The 21,854-nt window shown below is 37.9% G+C and overlaps 1 protein-coding gene across 6 annotated transcripts in view; it reads left to right on the forward strand.

Moving 5' to 3' along the window:
• The window catches only part of ndst2a (N-deacetylase/N-sulfotransferase (heparan glucosaminyl) 2a), a 93,671-nt gene that overhangs the window by 57,543 nt on the left and 14,274 nt on the right, over positions 1-21,854 (forward strand). For 5 of the 6 annotated variants that reach the window (XM_043255309.1, XM_043255308.1, XM_043255305.1 and 2 more), the window contains one exon: positions 6,331-6,421. The gene's annotated coding sequence lies outside the window, so the exon portion shown is untranslated. Of the gene's footprint in view, positions 1-6,330; positions 6,422-16,842; positions 16,949-21,854 lie in introns of all 6 variants that reach the window. The other variant, XM_043255307.1, reaches the window with a different exon arrangement.

Raw genomic sequence — 21,854 nt, forward strand, 5'->3', positions numbered from 1 at the left:
GGACCCCAATTTAAAGTTTTTTTTCTAGCTTATTTTTATGTGTTATTCTTCAAGAACAGCTTTAACATGCAGATTATCTCTAATAAAAAAATAAAAAAATCATAGTCAGTCATACATGAAGAACCGAATGACGTAATTTTGAATGAGAAATGGGAACTTTTGAATAATTTATCTCATTTGTGTGATATATTTCTCAGATGTTTAGAGCATTTACCTGGATATGAGAATATATATACATATATCCTGATCTAGTTCCAGTTTAAGGCTGTGAAAACCTTTTTTATTCTTGAAACTTTTCTGAATTTATTGAGACCTATAAAATCTATTTGCAGATTTAGATTCCTGGCAGTTGGAAACGGACTACTTTGGTGAAGGCGGAGGTTGTTTTCTCCTTGGCATACACAAAAAAAAAAAAAAAAAAAAAAAAAAGCTTCCTTCCTCCAACAGTAAAACTCATAACATTTGCACATTGCACATGAACATGTTGTGATGTACCATAGGGACTAAATGTTCATTTTTTTATGAGCAGGGATCCTTCTGTGTTCTATCAAACAACAAGCTCTGCAACCGAGACGACATAACAAGCACAGAAGAGCATAAGAGCCAGCAGAGGAATGAGTATTGGTCCATGTGGAATCTGTGCCCACAAACTCACCTCTTGCATGCTCATTTATGAAATTTCTGGCTAATTTTATCAATGGTTTCAGCTTTCATTTAGATTGTAGTTCTCTATTTATTTTACCACTGTGTCATTCAAAAGTTTGGAGCATATATGTATGCATGTATATGTATATGTGCGTGTGTATATATTATTGTTATTATTATTATTATTATTATTATTATAGTGTATATATATGTGTACATTAAAGTATTAAAAGTTGCTTTATATATTGCTATATAAAAATGTTTGATAAATAAGTTAAAAAGCATTTATTAGAAATTAACTGTTATATACAGTCTTTAATATCACTTTTGATTAAGTTGCAACCTTGTTAAATAATTTTTTTTTAATTACTCACAGATACCTTTTTTAAATGGATATAAAATTTTATTTTATAGTATTATTATTTTTTTTTTCTTTCTTCAGAATTTTAACTTAAAATAATGTATTTTATTTTATTTTACATTTTGCCCATGGCCCTGCACAGTGCTAGCTGTTTGAAGGATGGATGGATGGATGGGTCTACACTGTTGTACTGTTGTACGTTTTTGGGGCAGATATGTGCAGAAGCTGTGTCCAGTGCTGACGAGAGTGACGGTATTTGTCAGGATAAGAAGATTATATGACAACAGGCTCTCCTCTTAGCTTTATCTCCTCTGCGTTGCAGAGATGATGAAATACCTTCAGAGAGGCTGAGTGTTTCTTCAGGGATGTGTGAGAGAGCTCGGCCGGCTATATCTTTCCCGTGGAGATGCCTTTCTATCAGCTTTATTATTATATGTAGAATTTAAACAAATGGTTTCTTCCCCTTTCACATATCACACTGATGAATTTAAAGTGTTTTCTGAATGCGCTTTATTGTCCCTCCCTTCGCCTTGACTCACAGAGCTGATTTATGATAAGATTCGTGATGACTCTCTTCCTCTCTTTTACATCTCGTGGCTTGGTTTCAGGTATGATTAAGTCATTCGCTGTCACCAGATTGGCAGCTGTGTTATTCTATGCCCGCCCCCTCCGCGCGTCGCCGTTCTCACCTATGCAGCCCACAAATTGGAAGCAGCGCTTCAGCTTATGAAATGTCACTGGGATTGCCGCATCTTAAAAGGGTATTCCGCTTATTACATCGCTCCTCCCTCCACTCATCTTTTATTTGTGAACTATGCCCATGATTCTGAGCGCTGCCACAGCAGCACAGCTCTCCACAATCTTCAATATGATCATTTTCTAATCTTCTCCCTGTCATTGCACATGGACCGGTGTCAATGTCGCAGTGCTGTCTCACGATTCCCCGCCGAAGCGATGACTCACTGCCATCAAAACGGTGTTATGCGCGCCATGCCGGCCACCCTGTCACGCTCACCGCTGCCGCTGGCTTGAAGGTGCGGTGATGGAGAAATGAGAGCTGGGTTGCTGTGAAAGGTCATTTCTGATCTCTATAGGCTTCTGTGTGCTTTTGCATGTGCAAACTGACAGTCAGTAGAAAACTGCATAATGAGGTGGTAGATTGAGTTTGTCCTGTTTCTGCCTGGCTGACGTGAGTGTCTTTTATTGCTGTCAAACACTCAGCTTATCTGCAGGCTAAGGGAATTTAGCCAATCAATTAGCACCTTGCATGAACTATAGACTCACGCTGAGATGGAAGGACACTGTGGGGGTGGGTTATGGCAAAGGACATGTAGATGGAGGCATGAATCAGACTGCATGTCGAAAGGAGCACTAGTGTGCTGCGTACTTCAGGGTTTACACATTTATTGTAAATACCCTTGTGTAATTGAGTAAAGTGGTCCACCTTTATAGTAGGTGGCCTTCACTACTTTGTATATTTTAAATGATTTTTTTTTTTTTATATTGTGTATTGTGTACATGTTTTTGCATTTGTAATTAGTTAAAAAAAAAAAAAAAAAAACGTATGTAGTTAAATCAGTAATTACGTTTATGATTACACTATTGACCCTTTCTTTACACCTTAACCTGTCACTAACCTTACCCGTATCCCACCACAATAGTGGAAAAAGTCTTTGTAGACCAGTTTAGTATAGTAGTTAAGTAGTTTAGTAGTTAAGTCCTCCTAAAATGTTTTTTTTTGTATATTAGTCAATATGTTTATTTATGAATATATTACATCTGGGTTTCAAATGTCTTAAAAACTAAGCATTCAATCTTGCCAAAAACTTGTTTGTCATTTCACTTTGAAATCTAATAATATTTTTGGCAATTAAATATTAAAACTTCCACCAGATTTCCTTTTATTGAAATGGTAAAAAAAGGTCACTACTTAAATTGTAAAAATATTTAGTATTTATTATGCTGCCTTCACACTCATTTAAATAAAAGGTAAAATATTATTTATAATGTTTTGGTATTTAAATGCAGGTAGGAAGACACCTTTGTGTCTATGAAATAAAGTTTTGGGGAGAGCACCTAAGAAATAAATTGAATTAAAAACAATTAACAGTGCTAAATTTATTTATTTTCCTTACGCAAATGGAGAAGTGATTAGTTTATGACATTTCCTTTCATGCTGTAATATACTCCCAAAGCGCTGAGTGGTGCAGTTGTATGATAATCAATATATAATGCTCTGTTACTGGTGAAAGCCAAGGACTATACAGGAAACTTGAGTGAAATAAATGGGAAGGAAAGATGTGTAGTGAGGTAGAGTTGGGAGATTGCTCACTGCTACTGGGAATCCTCCAGCGCTGATAGCCATGCTTTGTTTAGTTTCTTTATCAATATTGAATTAGTCAGTGGAGAGTGGAACATGGCTCTCGCTGGGACTTTGAAACTGTACAGAGGTTGCTTTGTATGTATGAGAAGGAGAGATTTGATGAGTGCTGTTTAACTATACTATATTGTTTGGCTTAAATGATGCTTTTTCACATCAATAATGTTCCTCCTTTAACCTCACGTTGTTGATAGTCCACGTTGGGAATGTGCAGAGCTAAACATTTCATTTGAATCAATTAGTCAGTGGGTTAACTGAATGCCTAGTTGATTAATCAGGTCTGGTTTTAGGTTTACCTAATCTGATTGCTTAATGAGGGCATTTCCAACAACAGCTAAATTCAGGGGGACAGAACACAGGCCTTGAGTTGCGTTTTGTTCTTCTGTTTTTAACTTCTGCAGCGCATCGCGTTGAAGCGCTTATGGCGGGACACTCAAACAACGCGAGATGCAACACAACTGAAGACATTTATGGCCTTTTTAAAGAGAATGAATTCAAAAATGCAACACGTTCTCAGAGGGTTTCGCACACTGTCAGAATGCTAATTAAAACATTGGCACTAAATATGTAACAAATCGAAAAATCAAAATAAATCAATCAACTACCTCTTAAGCGAAGAGTCAACGTTGTGACCCATCTCTACTCCCATGTGCAGGCATGCTGCTAGCTGACATCCTGGTTAAAGTTTCCTCTGCCGGTCCTCTGAGAGATCTTCTGCGTCTTTCTGAGATCCATTAAACATTAAACTCTCAATCTGCATCAGCAAGAACAAAGGCTCCTTCCTGTGTACTTCCTCTGTTGTCTTTTCTGCCCGCCCTCCTCTCTCTCTTTTTCCCTCCACGTGTCCTTGTTTTCTCTCTCGGCCTCCTGTCGTGCATTACCAGCCAAAGAATAAAGCTCCGGCACAAATGCACTCACTGACAGCAGATGCATGCTGCTTGTTGTGAAGATCACCATGAGGTCTCTGTTTTTGGAAGCCAATTTTTTCACTCTTCGTAATGTTAAGTATGCATTTCTTCTTGGGTCCAGCGTATGTTGGAGACAAGAAGTGCTGCGTTTGTGTGTGTGAGCGTGTGTCTGGTTGTGTGTCAGGATGGTCGACTAGTTACCAGCTGCGAAACAAGCAGCTAGTTGATGTTTTGAAGATGATGTTTTTACGCTTTTTAAAGCAAGATTTGGGATGTGGGATCTCTGTGAATGTTTTGGTATGCTGTGCTTTTGCAGTCTCCGAAAAGTTGCGTGTCTCAATTTATCGTCCTTAAAGCAGTTTCCACAGCCATGAAAGCACCGCTTATGTACAAATTTACCACCTTCAACAGATTTAAAATTATCTCTCTCAGGCCTCAGATCACCTGCTGTGAGAAATGATCGGTTATTATGCCTAATCCACAGGTGTTGTGGAGAGATTAAAGGACAGATTTTTATTGCTGATGCTTTATGGTGTGCCACTTGCTCTCAAGTGTATGTCAGAACACGTTTTTTCGGAAAAAAAAACATTCTCTCTTTCTCTCCATTATTTTTTATTTTTTATTTATCTTATTTTTTTACATATTGTTTGCGTTTTGTTTACAGCTGTTAATCTTTATCCCATTAATTTTCATTACTACATGTGCCTGATTTATCATTACCATATTCGTGCTGTATTACTTTAAAAATGAATTGCAGTTATAACTAACTCTAAAACTAAGCCCACAACAAAATTAATAGATGTCTTTTTGACATCTTTTCTTTTAACAGCAATGATTGTACATAATGAATTTACATTGTATCCAGCATTTCGTTTTCTTTACTGCATATTACCCAAAAAACATTGATTCTTGATTCTTCATCATCATTATAATAAAACAATATGCAGTTAATAAGTCTAAAAAAGGGTTCACGTTCCTGGGCACTGAATGACGTATGTATCTGTTTAATTTAACTTTAAAATATGAACCGAGACCCCCTGAAAATACTTTTATCTGTAACATGTTCGTTTATGTCCAATATTTAGTGTTAAACTGTTGGTCTTTAAAATAAATCTACTTTTGATTTTCACCTTGCCTGATTTTTAGACTGATAACGTCTGCGCCAATGCAGCAAACTTATCCCAGCAGGATGCGCGCGGTCCTAGAAGAAAAGTATGACTGCTGCATCCGAATGAACTAGCGGTTTTAAATATTTTTATATTTAACATGTCACCTTTTCAGTATGTTTGGAAGTATATTATTTCGGTTATCGATGCTTCCAGGCTCTCTGTCTCTTTCTCTCTTTCGCCCTCTCTCATACATGTATAATTTTTCTTTTATCTTTTTTCCTCCAAAAAAAAAAAAAAAGTATTTATTTAATATATGTTGTGCCTCCATTGTATGCTCTAATATCTTGTGGTGTTTTGAATGCAGAGTAAATATATGCCTGCACATTGAAGAACAGTTATTCAGCCTACAAGTGCTGTGCTTAGCATCAATAAATCCCAAAGAAATGCATCTGTTCAGAGTCTGGTGGACAGTCTGTTTTATGCATGACTTTTCTAGTTCAGACTTGTCAAGTAGCCATTCATGAAGTCCAACGGAGAGTAGATTAAAAATATGTACGCACATGTCTCATCCACTCTTTGCCTTTAGCTAGCTTTAATATCTGAGATCAAATCTCCCATTAGAGAGTCATTAAAAGGCTTTACCATTACTTCTTTTTGTAGGTGTTTTTTTTCTTCTGGATCTGTGTGAATGTAAGTGTGACGGGGTGTGTTCTTATTTGTACATGGTTTGTCAATACATGTACATCGGCACACACAAAGTGCTTCAGTGATCAGTTCAGATCACAGTCTAGGAGGGAAGAGTGGACCGTCTGAGATCGAGACAACCTCACAAATGAGAGACTGCAAATATTGACTGCAAAAGTGATGCAACTGCACAAGAGTCATCTATCAAACCCTCACCGCACGTCCTCTCTGTCCTCATTACAGGTGTCTGAGCGCATGCTGAGATTCACACACTTCCACCCAGGACAAATCAACTAATGCACTGATTTATCAAGACCAGCCGCAGCTGCAAGAAGTAGGTGTTGTTTTTGTTGCTTGTTTTCTGAACTGATTACTGGAAAAAAAAAGGTGAATTCATCAGTCAGCTTTAGATAATTGACCTGTATGTATTTATATATTACTGCATTCATATTCTTTTAATTAATTATTTCTTTATTTCATTAATGAACAATACATATGATCCTGCATGGCTCGAATTTGGTTTTCTGTGATGTGTGGAGCATTGTTGCAAATTCTGCTGATAAAATGTCAGATGGTAAAATGACTATAATGCAGTTGACTATAATATTAAATGGATATTTTATAGATATAGATAAGTTTAAAATTAAGTTAAAGTGGTTTAAAAAATAAATGTGTTTTAAGATTGTTCTGTGATTGTGCCATCAACAATGGTCTTTTCTTTTGTGCCATTGTTTCACCTTTATCTCAGTTCTGAAACTTGATTTTCCTTTCATTATGCAGTACAAATCTAATGCAGAATTAATAGTATGAACCTTGTACATCACTCATTTTCATCAAATTTATCATCATTATTCATTAGCACCCCATTTCAAAACAATCTTCACCTCTCACTTCCGAGCGCTTGTCGGCATGGTAACAAAGTCTTAATTCCACTACAGTGAATAAAACTCGCTCAAGTGTTCTCCGTCGGCCCTGCAGAGCCGCTATCCAAACCTCACTGTGACAGATCCACACAAACGCTTCACGCTTACCCGGAGTGCTCAGAAAGTCACATTTTAACTAAACTAAATGAGGCTTTTCTTTAAATCCCCTTGGCATGCAAATGCCTGAATTGTGTATTGAGCCATAGTGGGCACCTTGAGCTGGTCAAATTTAAATGTAACTGACCCCACAACCAAGAGGAGCTTTTATGTGTCTCCCTCATGCACACTTCCAGGGCAGGTTATGGGCCAGACCTCCATAGAGAATACGAGCACGTCGCTATTGGTGAGAATACGTTAACACTCGTAGACGCTGGAGTCTGCGTTTTATAAGAGAGATACAAAGACACCGTGAGCCCAGAGAGATTATCTGATGCCTGTCTGAAACTATCTTGATTTGATATTGTTTGCTCTGTTGAGATTGCATCAATGTGCGTATTTGTCGACCTTTGTCATCGTCTGCCTCTCTGTTCCTAGTTTTTATTCAATCTGCTTCATTTTTTTGAATGTATCACTGACAGATTGTGAGTATTAACTCTGGATCTCAAATAATGAGAATGACTTGGCACAGTAAAAAAGACTTTATGTAACTGTATGAAAAGACACTGAGAGCTGCCTTCTGTTGTTCGTCTTATACTTACAGGCTCTTTGTCTATACTGTGAGTAATGCCAATAACCCATCCATTGAATGGGGTATAAAAGAATTGATTGAAGCTGAATGGCATTGATTGGAGAGCTGGCAGAGAGAGAGATGAGGGCTTTGCTGTATAGAATCAGGTGTATTGTGCAACGCGCGCTCGATGTGCTCCTCGCCCCTCTCTGAATTCTGTTCAAATAGAATATGAGCTGAATTGCTGAGCGCAGCTCTGTCACGGTAATGACACGGGCCGTCGTGATCGATGAGTCTCTTAGCCAATTGGATAGCTGTCATTTTTCCCCTCCCCTGGCGCTGATTTGATTTAAGTTTAGACTGTAGAAAATGAGTCTCAGGGAATGAGGGGAGTTTTATTTCATTGCGCTGTACAGCTGGGTAAAAATAGATATGTTCTATATAAATAGATATATGTTCTAACTAAATGCTATCTTCATTTAAATGATGTGATCTGATATTAATCTTAATATCACCTGATGTTACATTAAATTGTTTTACATTAAATGCATAAAATGTAATTTTTTTTCTTCTGTTTTTTGCTTCCTAATAGATGTGAAGATTTAGTGAATCTAAAAATAATTATTTCAGTAATGAGTAATAATGGGTATTGCTGCTTATCATTTTTGTTACGATTAACTTAACTCCATGCAGGGATACTTTAGCCAAATTACGAAACTGGCTGCTTCGTCAGAAGCATTTTTATAGTACAATTTCAAAATCTTGCATTTGAGTTTTAATTTACCAAATTTGATTCGCTCTATATGTGCATTTTTTCAGTGTTTATATGGAAATAAAAGCATACATTAAATCATACTGTATAAAGCATTTAATTTCTTTTACAGTCATTTTCTTTTTTTTATGAACTTTTTTTCTATGAATTGGATTTTCAGTAGAGACACAAATTTCTCAATTTCATTAAAATCTTTGTGTATTCATCTTATTTATGTAAGATGAACAAATATCTTAAGGGTTTGAAAAGAGATGAGGATGTGTAAAACTTGACATTTTTGAGTGAACCTGCCTTTTAATCTTTATAACAATAATAATAAAAATAAATAAATGATCAAATAAAATACAGTTGCTGGAAAAAGTATGTGACCAACACCCACAAGCTCATCTCATTGCTTGGACTCCAGGTTAGCTGACTCCAATTAGCTTTCCGAAAAGTCGTTAGCCTAGAGATTCACATACTGTACTTTTCCACCCAGCCCTGTGAATGTGTACACAGTGTGCTTTATTAAATCAGTTTATGCAGACGTTTTTTTTTTTTTTTTTTGTTTAATTAAAGATCAGATTAATTTGATGACCAGTTCATGCAGAAATACCCCTTAGCTCCATCTGCGTATCCCTACTATAGAGAAGCTCATAGAAATTCCTTACCATCAACATGATCTTGCTGATTGTGTTGCCCGTGTGTGGGAGTACAGATATGTGTGTAAATGCAGACATACTCTTGCGAGTGGGCATGTTAGTGTACTTGAATGATTGTTATTGTTCTGCGACCTCTGTATTCTGAGTGTTTAAGAGACGGAGAGAGTATAAATGCTTCAGTGTCCTGCTTTGTGAAGCTGCACTGTGACAATTCTCAACAAAAGCCTGCTCCTCTGTGTATCTGTAAAATGTGTGTGTGGTCCCAGTAGTACCATCAGCTCTGCCAGGAAGAGAACCATGGCCCCTGAACCTTGCCCTCGCCCCCCTGTCTACTCTCCTGTCCTCCTTCCTGCTCTGTGCCAATTAAGATAGCACCTTACCAACTCGGTGTTCCTCCAGAGACGCCTTCCTCACCTAGACGTTGACACTCAGCGCAAACAAGAGACGTTACCTCATATTAAGGGCTTTGTCGGCAAGATGTTGCTCTAAAGGTTCATTACAGATTTTGATTTGTCTAATTCAGACCTCCCTGAAAGGAAAGATTCATTATTCAGAGTGGTCTTGCATGCACATCCCCTTCGATTGTATAATGCTGTTAGCCTGTATTTGTGCGGTGGAGAGAAAGAGTTTAAAGGCAAGTTTGTGCTTGTGGGGTCCTCCAGGACTTTTGTGTTGCACGGTGGGATTGATCACGGCATGAATGGAGGATACTGGCAAGCGTCTTCCTCGGACAGATACAAAGTGAAAAGATAACTGCAGAGAGGTTGTGCCAAAGAATTTTTAATTGGAGCAAAGAGGCATTCGGGTTTTTGTTGTGGAAGTGGGATGGTCCTAAACCCCAGGCCAGGAAAACCAAATGACAATGCGGAGTAGAGAAAGAAAGTAAGGTCACTTTTTGATACACACGTACGCCCCCCGTTGCTTTTTCTCACGCCTACTCGCACAAACGAAGAGTTCATAGAGCCAGCGTTTGTCGCTGATTGGCCAGCTGTGACAGCATGGCTTCGCATTGAAGGCAAAGGGAGCCGTGAGTTCCAAACCACATTTTTTTGTGTGTTGCACTTTATAACTGAAACACCTTGGGTAGAGGATGTGGGCGGTTTGTGGATGTGTAACTTGACAGCGAGAGTGGATCTATTGTCAGTTGTCATTTTGCTTCTCTCGATGTCTTTGCACAGGGTGACCAATTAGAAAGCTCTAAATACCCATGTCACAACGACACTGGTGACAGGAGCAGGCCGTGAATGGCCAATGTGACATCTTGCTCCAGATATATCGATTTTTAGCCTTCCCTTCTCCCTCTATAACACACACACACAGACACGCATCTCTCTGCACAGCCTCTGCTTTCTGTCTTTACACAGCAGTAGCTGCCGGGCCTGTCTGGAGCGCTAAATTCGGTTTTCGTATGCACACGTTATGTAAATGCGTTATTGCATGCTTTATAAAAAAGAGTGACTGCATTGTATGACCAAGAAAACAACTTTAAATAAAGAGTCACAGTCTAATTTTAAAAGAGAATTTAATTAGCATGTCTTGTATGAACAGAAACAGCGTTTTCACCACAATTTTGAAAGGATGAATCCAGTACGCCAGTATGCCCATGAGAGTAAAACATTTACTTATTACATAGGCTATGCAAAGTATTTATGATTGTTATTTGTCACTATGGTTACACATATTACTCAAGGTTATAGCAAGATAGAGGCATGGATTGACTATGTACATATGCACGAGATGGATCAAAGTATCGCTGTATTATTTTTAGTAGGTGGATATTTTTCTATTATAAACCTTACGTTTGTGACGAAGCGCACAAAAATAACACCAGATCATAGGGTGGTATCGTGTTTCATCAGTGTGTGATGAAATAAAAGTAAATGTCGTCATATAACTTAATTATTGAAATAAGCATGCTCTGTGTTTTATCACATGGATCAAGTGTTTTCCCTTCATGGCTGGTCGCATTTTTAATATGGTATGTCCGGTTAAAATGGTAATTGTAAAGGCTCTGAAAATTCCCTGACTTCTGGTCTATGCAGCTCTCTAGTTGCAGAAACCCATTCTATATGTGTGTGAGAGATTGTGTTAAGTGCCATTTCTGTTATTCCTCACTTAAAGGCACTTTGTGTAGTGCTGGATCAAACTGATGAAACACAAGGTACTAGGAAAACTGGCACATAACAAAAGATGAGATGTTTAAACCGCTTATTGATTTTTCTTTAATTTTGAAGGTTTTTTTATTTTATTTTATTTTTCCCAGATTTTTGATTTCTAATACTGGTTTATTACAACTTTTATTGGTTATCAGGGTAAATAAAAAAATAAGAATAAATTTTAATATCGGTGCATCTTTACATGATTGTTTATTATTACCATTAGTTTAATATATGCTTTTGCTCATTCATATTATGTACGGTATAAATTAAGTCCATATAGTCATTAATCTCGAACACAGTAAAAGCCTCAAAGAACCCCAAAATTAGGGATGCAGCGAAATGAAAATTCTTGGCCGAAGCTGAGCAAAATGAAACACTGGACCGAAGGCCAAATACTGAACACAAATTTTAAATTTGCCCCATATGTTTTTTTTTTTTTTTTTTTTTAAACAATTTGCATAAATTAAATGGGTAAAATGTGCTTTTTACTGTTTTGTCTACCTTTTTTCTAAAAAAATTTAATATTACAAAGCAATTATTTAATAATTTACTTAAGACTAAACATTTCTTAAAATATACTTAACATTTCTAACTATACTAAAATTACCAAAATATAATTATCTTTTTTTGCCGAGCAGAAGAGAATCCTTTCAAAACATTAGAAAATATTACAGATCCCAATTGGAACACTACGCATGAGTGTTATAATAAATGTATTAATAGAGCCGTTGTAATTATGATGATCATTATTATTGTCTGTCTTTTCTCATTTTATTTAAAAAATGCATGAAAATGTTACTGAGCAGCTGATTAGTAACAATGCTTTAGCACACATTTGGATTTTGAACCTTGGCCAACAAGCAGGGTTTCTGCAGCGCAGTTGGGAAATAGACTATCCATGCATTAGAAAACATAGTGCCTATATTTAATCACATCACATCATTGTTCGGCATAATTCCAGCTATTCGGTTGCCAAACATTCGGTGCATCCCTACTCAAAATTATCTATCAGCTCTCTTCTTTTTGCCACCGTGTTTGCGTAGTGCTTTTGTAACCGAAGTAGGAAGGCAGTTACTTTATATGTCAGCCACCAGTAAGACCTCCTGCCAGACTTCAGCTAAGTGCCACTATGACGATTGTAGGTGAGTGTGCTCCCTTCAGCAGAGCTCTTTCAGGGGCTGCCTTTGATCAGAGCTTCTTGTGAACTCTTCAGTGACCCTGCCTGCTCTCGCTCCAGGAGGACGGCCATTGCTAAGGGACATAGTGCCATCAGCCCTCCACCCCCTGCTGCCTCGACTGCACACCGCCAGACATCAGAAAGCATAAAGACAGGAGGAAATAGCATCCCGCTCTTAGGGCTTTTCAAGATGACTGGTCTCCTCTGCTCTGAGATGTGCTTGGTTAAAAGCCACTTCACTCACATTTGAAGGTTATTCAAGAAGTTCTAGAAGTTTCTGATTGGAAGTGGGAAGCTTCTTTCGAGTGCGTTTTGATGCCACTGTTTCACTTCACACTAGACACAAGAGTTTCTGGGAAAGACAACAGCAAGCCTTTCGCTTTTATTTTAGGCAAGTACATTTTGGTAATGGGAAGTAAACAAGTTCTCTTTTCATAACAGACCAGACATTAAGTTAAAGAACAATTTGAGAGTTAATGGTACATGCCAACAACAACGATTATGTTGCTGCCAGGAAGCATTGCTTTGAGCAACAAGGTGAGATGCATTAGCTAGTGTGTGCAATAGATTGTGACAAATTTTCTTGCTGCTTAAACTCATTAAACAGGATAGATTTTTTTCTTCACCAAAATCTGCTTTAGAATAGAATACTGCATAGTGTTTTTGAATTAAGGTATTTGAATGCCAATGAGGCCAAACTGTCTGATGGACAAAGCATTTATATTATTGAGGGAATGTTTTGGCAGGGTCTCTGTACAGTATATAAAAAAGTATATAACACATGCATATTAAAAGAACTGCTCCGCTTGACTTGGTCCTAAAGGCCATCTCCATAATACCAGAGTTCTATGAAGTATGACAAGCCTGTAAATGGAATTTTGGACCCCTGTAGTAAATGTGTTTCTATGTCCCACGTTGACCTCTAACTGGTCAGGTGTGGTTGGTAGGAGAGAAGTGTGTAGGTTCTGTGTAAGGACATGTGAGGTCACAGTCTACATCTGCGATCTCTCTCAGCTCTAGATATGTCACCAGGCCTGTGTTCACAAGTCTAAACTATCACTTAACAAAAGATGAGGCGCCTTTTTGCTCATTTGTGAATTTAATATTGGAGTCAATTCACCTCATGCATGATCAGGAGCGGCTACAGTAGAGATGCATATCTTGTTACAACACATGTTGTTTTTCCTGTTATTGCTTGTTGAATAATGTTTATTAAAAAAATTTGAACATCATGTCACTATCGACAAATATTATAAAGAAAGAACTTAAATGGTTATGGTGATCATTCTGTTGAGTGTGAAATCTTAAAACATCTCAATAAATGTATTGTGCTATATTGAGTCTTGTAGCTGTTAGTCTAGCAGTTGCAGGTGAAATAAACTATTCAATCATGCCTGTAGCATGTTCAGCCTTGACCTTGCCACACTTCTGGTTTGATTAAGAGCTAAGCTTTGTCCAGCACACTTGAGATCTGTGCTCTTATATGAGAGGCAGTCAAGACAGAGTTAAATTGTGTAAACAGGACTCGGCTCTTCTCCTATGCTCATTCTTCACTTCCTAATGATGCTGCACAGCTCGGCCAATCACTCTTTTCCAGTTTCTCTCATATTTTGTTAGTTAAAATTCCTTCACACCAAGAATGATGGCTATAAAGAGCTATAATGTGTTCTGCCATTATGCCATCTTCAAAGCAGATTCTGATTGGCTGTCAATATTTTTATAGTTCATCAGCTATACAAGAGATTCCGAAAGTGATTCTAGCAATAATGTTTCTGTGTCTTTATTATTATATCTACTAAAGGGTTAGTTCACCCCAAAACAAAAATTCTGTCGTTAATTACTTACCCTTGTTGTTCCAAACCCGTAAGACTTTTCTTCATCTTTGGAAACACAAATTAGGTTTTTTTTATATTTATATTTTTAGACTGAAATGTTTCCAGGTCAAGAAACATAATGTTAGTAAAAACTGTCCATGTGACAGTGGCTCAGCCTCAGTTTTGCAACGCTACAAAAATAACTCCCCTAAATGACGTCTTCCGCCATTTTGGGAATGACTTAAGAACATATTTGACGTAAATCAGCTCTGTTTATGTTCAAGGGGAAAATGCACATGAACGTTGTAAGTATTGTTTATTGGTTATAGCATCCCAATAGAAATGCCCCAATGTCTCATTAGAAATCTGTACAGCCTCCAGACATTAAATGGCAATCACACCTTTTCACACCATGCAGGAACCTCTCTTGGTTCTTTTGAGATTAGGAAGGGCTGGGGGTCATCCAGCGGACGGGGTAAGCCAGACCGGTGGTCAGATTCCTCCATTCCTCCTTCAGAGCAGGCACGTGTCCCCCATCCCACACATGCACACACTGTGGGTGGCCGGCTTTGCTAGCCTCTCCTCTGCAGCATGCAGGAGCTAGACGTTTTTCTCTCTGAACAGCCATGTGTGGTGCTGCGGGGTGGGAACCACATGATCTTGAGGTAAAAGGAGCTCAGGCGTCCCCACAGCCTCTCCTGAGCTCGATCCTTGTCGCTGCAGCTTTCCTGCTTTCTCAGCTGGATCAGGCCCCACCCCTCTGAATATCTCCAAACCAAAATCTTGGCCAACTGAAATACACTCTCAATTACCAGCCCAGTCACAACGCGGTTAGCATGTAGCAACTCAGCCTGCGCATTCTCTTTCACTCACTCACATTCTCTGACATCGATCACACGCACTTCTGCGTCGTGGCGATGCTCCAGAGCTTGGATTAGCAGGGATGATAGGCATGACATTCTCACCGACAATGTAAATATTTTGACACGGCCTTCCCGATGCCAGTGGGCACATCGTGGCTGCCACCTGCTAGAGAATGAGGGAGAGGCGTGTCTGACTGACTGCCTACTGCAGCACACTCTCATGACGAATAGACCTTCTAATGAGGTGCCATTTTTAATCATTAAATATTTATTCTGCATTAATGAGAGAGATTAGCCTTCAGTATTTTTCAGCGTGGGAATCTGCTAATAGAAGTCCTGTTTTTTTACCCTTTTCCTCTCTCAGTAATGAAAGGTTTTATCTGCTTCCCTCCAGCCATTTCACCGTCGCAATTCTTGTTGTCATTCCTAACTAGATCTGGGCTCTCAAAGTCGTTTGATGTTAATTTAACAAAGAGCTTCAGTAAGTGTTGATGAGTGGAGTTTTTCTGGTCATACTTTAAGTCCTGAATGTCATACGTGTGTGGCAGAGTTGTTTCCTCAGCTGTCAAAGAGGCTTGTGCGATTCAGAATTGAATTAAAAATGCCTTTCAAATTCCAATTGAGTTTTTGATTTTGAATACACTATGCAGGGTTGCTTTTTGTAGGCCAGTACATATAAAGTCAGTTGAAATTCAGTATAATATAAATTAGAAAAGCAAAGTTTGTAAGGACAAGTTTTCAATGTTACCTTGAGTGATGGAGATATTTTAAAGGATTTTTAAGAGTTTTTACGGCTTAAGGTTTTTAGGCCCTTGCCACAGACAGATAAACGGATAAATATAAATATATATTGCAACTCTTGTATTGAATGGAAGCCAATTCATCAAACGTTTTTGGTAAAACTTCATGTTGTGGTACATGCAGTTGAGATACTAGGTATCCACAGAGGCTAGTGATTGAAATTCCATTCCTTTAGTTCCGAAAACCAGCAAGTTATCATGAATGACAAAAAAAAAGCAAGTTTTGAATAATTGTCCAAAAGCAAAACATTCCTGGCCAAAAGTAGAATGGTAGAGAACTGTTTGATGGATGTTTTTAGAAAGAGGAATAAAAGATTTAAATAGCACTTGCCATTCTTGACATTGTGCTCCCTAATTTCCTTTTGTGCATTAATACAAATACTGTTAAACGTTCATATTCCTTTTAGAAAAAAAACTCAACTAAAAAGACTACAAATAATTCACCCATTTACATCTGCAGAAAGTATGTTACAATTTTTTTAATTTGTGTTAATGTTAATATTTATGTTGACTGTTATCTACATTATCTACTTTGTCATTATCTACTTTTATTTAGTATTGCAGCATAACCGTCTGATACAAAAGCTTATGCTTTCTGTTTTGTTTGCTCGATGATAAACTGCATCTAAGGTAATTCATTCCAAAATCATCAGGTACATCAGCGAGGCTTGCAAAGTCATTTTGTTTGATGAATATACACAGAGTATATCTGCCCTTGAAAAGTGGTGGGCATGGTTAAGTATACGCTTTCATAAGGTCAATGCTGATTTTCTTCACAACACTAGCTGTCACCGTAATACACCCCATCCTATTCTAAGATGGCAGCTCTCATAAAAACTACTGTCCAGATTTGTCCCAGTTGTTAGTTATTTAGTCTCTTTGTCCTCTCCAGTTAAGTCTGGCTCACTAATTGCTGTCCTGTAATCCCACAATTAACAGAGCCTGTGCTGCAAGCATTATCAGGAGATCAGCAGCGGCCAGCGACAGTGAACCCTGCTGGAGCTCTTCAGCATGCAGCTCACATCAGTAAATCAGCTTAGTTTGGGTAATTCCTTTTCAGTCACTCATAATACATTCTGTTTTTGCACTATTTTCAGAGAGACAGAGAGAGAGAAAGCCGGCTTTCTCAAAAGCCAAATACAAACGGCACTTTATCAGCACCACCGCCTTCATTCTCACGTAACACTCTGAGAAATGGACGGGTAAAATAAACACTTTAAAGACGTAGTTTAGCCACACTTCACATGTCCATTTGAAGTCTAAATGGGATGAGAAGAAGCAAAGCGCTTTTATCTCAGTCCCCACTAAAAGAAATGCATAGATTTTGATGGACATGGTTCAGGTTATTTTATTTTTTTTAGTTTGCTTTTAGTTTTTGATTGTTTTTCCGTTTTTACTTTCTCAGCTGAGATTAGAAATGCCAGGAAGACGACAAATGGTGGGGGGAGTTTTATCCTTTCTTCTTTTGGTTTTGTTCCGCCTGTGTTTCATGCACTGGAGTGAGTCTATTTGGTGTGTTATTCATGGTGAATAATCAGAGGGGGGCAGCGGCCTGTGGAATTCGACGGTCAGCACTGTGCTGTTTGGGTAGCGAGGGCTTGACCCTGGGGTTGCTGGGGCCGAGAGGCTGAGGAGAGGGTCCTCACATGGTCCCCCTTCATCTCTTTGTCCCAAACAATTGTGGTTCAGAGAGCAACCATTGCGGCTGTCACCCTGCAACCGTCTCAAACTCAGGGGTTTCGAAATTATAGCTCCGATAAAGCCACAATCTCCAGCTGTTTGTAAAACATTTCCTTTGATTAAAAATAAGCTGAGCTTTTTTTCCCCACCGTCCCCCACAGCTTGTAAATTCTATAAATAATTTGCATGTTAATTGCCCCACAGGACTCAATCCATCTAAAGATTTTTTTTCTGCTATTGAAGCGTTTTGTTATTGTAGAAACAGTCTATATTTTTTTTCACTTGAAAATTGGATGTAGCAGGTAAGCTGCAGGCTCATTAAATTTCTCCACACATAGTAGCAGTTTAAAGTGCTCTTTTTTTTACTTAGTATTGATTGAAGCAGTCTAGTTTTCTTTCAGGTGTGTGTGTGTGTGTGTGTGTGTTTGTACAGGCAAGATGCCCATGATGCCTGCACACCTGTGGCTCAAATTCAGTGTGACCTTGGGCCCTAATGATATCTCCCTCTTCCAGTTTGCCCAGAGACCTTAATTCTCTGCCCATTGTGTGTGGAAGCCCCCTGCTGGTCACTTTGTACACTGCACCATCAGTCCTTCAGGCTAATTAGGGCCCTTTGCCAAGACAAGCATTACTATTTGCTCAAAGTTGGGGTTAGAGGTTGAAAATGGCCTTTAACCACAAGTATTAAAATTAGGTGTATAACATGTCCCGCACCATTTGTGCTACAGGAATGACTGAAATCCTGTGGTTTGTTGTAGAGAGCTGCACTATAAGACTTTTTACTTGGCTGTGGCTAACATGCGTGAGTAGACTTGCGTTTAAGTTGGGACCTTAGGCGTATCTAGGGATCGATACATTATGGATACTACTTTTAATATGGGTCAATAAACAACCACTAGAACACCCTAGCAACCACAAAAAAGCTACTTACCAATTGTGTGCAACTAGCTTGACAACCCACATAACCTTAGCTTAAAAAAATTGATTTTTCTTATGTAAAAATGTACTTTGGTATGAAGTGGTATGAGTGCATTTACTTTCCAGCTGCTGTTTTGATCGAGTTTAGAACTGATTTCTGTTAGCAGACAAAGGCAGATTGAGTTGTTCTGCCGTAATTAGGTTAGAGCAGAAAGAAACTGGAGTGATGGAAATCTGAGACCCTACATGGCCCACATGCACGCTCGGTCAGTATGAATTAGGGGTCAGAGGTCATATTGGTCATGGGTCAGGGAGGCATGGCAGTCTTGCAGGGTGATTTATGCAGCACCAAAGAAACTAGCTCCCTCTTTGTTGGGTTGTACAATGTCTTGCAATGTACATTTAACAGTGTCATAACCACATTAAAATCATCTTTCCCATGTAAGTTCCAGTTTATCATAACTAATTTTGAGAAGTCATGTGTGACACATAACTGTGGTTTTGCTATTCTTTCAGTGTGGACAGACAGTTGAGCACAGGAATTTTTTATATATTTTTTTTTTGAATACACGTGTGTGAAATTTCTTCAAGGTGGTAACATCCTTACACACCTGCTCACGCCTCGTCTAATCAGTCGTTTTTCTTGCTCACACATGGTTTCACATTTACTCACTCCTTCATTTTGCCCTCATTCTGCCCCATTAACACAGCCCTGTAGTAGCAGAAAAATCTCTGTCACAGGATATTGAGGCAAGACTTACCATTTGCTGCTAATTAAAGAACGATTCTAGTACATTTCCGGCTTCTCTTCATTTCATTTCCATTTCTTTTACTTTTTAGAAGTACATATTTAATGCCACTAGCATTTTAATTGCTTGAGGTCGGCATAGTTTTGAAAGTTTTAAATAATTAAAAAATTATAAAAATAATATTTTTCTCACGGTTGCATTTATTTCTGTACAAATAGACAAAAAGTAATACCGTGAAATTGTTACAATAAAAAAATCTTTTTTTAAAGTGTATTTGTTTTCCTGTGAGGGCAAAGCAAAATTTTCATGACTCCCATTCAGCAATAACATTTTCAACATTTATAATAGATACCCTTTAATAACTGAGCAATAACAATAATTGACCATGAGTATGCAAATTAGAATGATTTAAACAAATTACGAGGAAAAATGGAGTGGATCTTTATTAGTTAGCAGTAGGCATATGCCGGTATCAACTTTTAATGTCGCGATTAATTGTGAACATTGTTATCAAGGTATACGATATTATCACAGTATTGAAATTTAGTTGCAAAAAATGTGCTGTTATAATATAGTACAGCAGGTTTAATACATATTTTCTTATAAGAAAAATTTAAATACTATATATTTTTTTGTGAATTGCTTTAAAGTTGAACATTTTAAACAGATTAAAGTGCGAAAGAATTAAGACCAATAGGTATTACTTTACAGTAAGTAAAGGTAGCTAACCTTGGTTAATGCATTAACATTATCAATGATCAAAAGCTAAATTTGCTACAGAAGTTATGCATCTCTTTGTTATAAATAATGCAACTCTTAGTTTGCTCATTAAAAAGTTAATAAAAAAGCAGTTTATATCACACCATTTATAATTACTTATATTTACAGTCTTGTTAAATATTTGAAACATTCTTAACATTGCAAACATTCATTAATGCCTAAGATTAATAAATGTTTCGAAGAATTTTTTATTGGGAGTTTAAATAGTTATTTAACTACGCCTAATGTTCAATAATGAAGCTCCAATGTAAAGTGTAACAGAATAATAAAAAAAATAGCCTATTGGGACTGGATATTAAAGCATTTTTCACTGTGAATGAACACCACTGCAAATACAAAAATCGGAATGTATATTTAAATCGATTAGAAAGTAGCAGTTGCGTGTCTGGGGTAGCGGCTGTGTTTCGGCTGTTCAGCACCCTCTACTGTCAGAGATTGAATGTGCGCTTTCATTCACGTGTTGTGCCACGTGCCTCTCATCCGTGCTTTTCTACATCAGAGTGCACATGTGTCTTCGCTGCTTACAGCGGTGTTGTTCCTATAACCAGTTAATGAGGAAATTGTACTTAAAATACATTCGATATTCTAAATAATGTTTAATAAAGAATTATTTTCAGTGTTTTAAGACATCCACCATAACAATACCGCGCATATTCACTATAATGATATATCGCACAATGTTAGTAGTGACATTATGCTGCCTTTCTTACTCTTTGCTTATCTGCCTATCTGACTGTCTCAAATCCCTTGTACTTGTTCTTTCTTTGAATCTTATTTCCTCCCTTAGTCACACTCCTCCATCTCATTTCCTCCTGTGCTCATGTGTACCATCTCTCCGTAAGCATGTTTGTTTACTGACAAGACCAGTGTAATAAACACAAGATATGCATGGCCATCCTGATCATTTCCTGGTCGGGTTCAGCTCTGAATAGTTCATAATTTGCATTCTCTGACTCAAATGTGAAAGTTATTCCCTTGAGATGAGAAATGCTCAGTAGTAATTTCGTCCCAGCTTCAACATCACATGCCATGTGAAACCATTCTGCGCAATGATTCAAGGTTGCCTTTCCTTCTCACTCATCCTGTTGCTTTACCGTACAGATAATGTTGAATTTGGATACACTGAACTGGGTGTATCTGTATGACCTTATGATTTGCAACATATCATGAAAAAAAAAAACTGTTTGTGTGCACTTGTGTGTATGTTTTGAACTGATAGAGAACTGGTCAGTGAGGTTAGAGTGCTCTCAGGCTAATAATAGCCTAGGTTTCCGTATCATGATGTGTACCTCTGTTGGGTTCATTCTGAGGTTGAAAATTTATTGCAGCTGAGCACTTCGTCGCCATTCTCCTTTTCTCTTTATAATTATTCTTTGCCTTCTTTCAGACAGGTGAATTACCACATTAAGATTCTCTGCATTTATTATTAGCCTTTGAAGGTGGAAGTGAAGGTCTGTTTCTAGTTTCTGGTGTCTTTTCATGCCATACGCTTTTTCTCTCATTTCCTTTATTTTTCTCTTTTAGCTTATCGCCCGCCCTAGACAAGGTGCCTTTGACCAAAGCACAGGCTATGGTTGTTCATCTGTGGGAAAAACGATCCTTTAAGTGCTAGCCTGATTTATAGTTACAGCATGGCTGGCATTGATCATGTCAGAGACTGATAGCTGGCTGTAAGCTGACAAAGCCTCTCTTGGTGGGGAGAGGAAGGAGAAAATGTGCCTGCGATCCAATGATTTCTGTCTCCAGCTACTTGAAACTCAATCTAACTGTAACTTGCTCTTTCCTATGAAGGTTAGTTTAGATGGTCTGAATTTTACAAACAAG

The sequence above is a fragment of the Puntigrus tetrazona genome, chromosome 13 (assembly GCF_018831695.1).
Source record: "Puntigrus tetrazona isolate hp1 chromosome 13, ASM1883169v1, whole genome shotgun sequence".
Classification (NCBI taxonomy): Eukaryota; Metazoa; Chordata; class Actinopteri; order Cypriniformes; family Cyprinidae; genus Puntigrus; species Puntigrus tetrazona.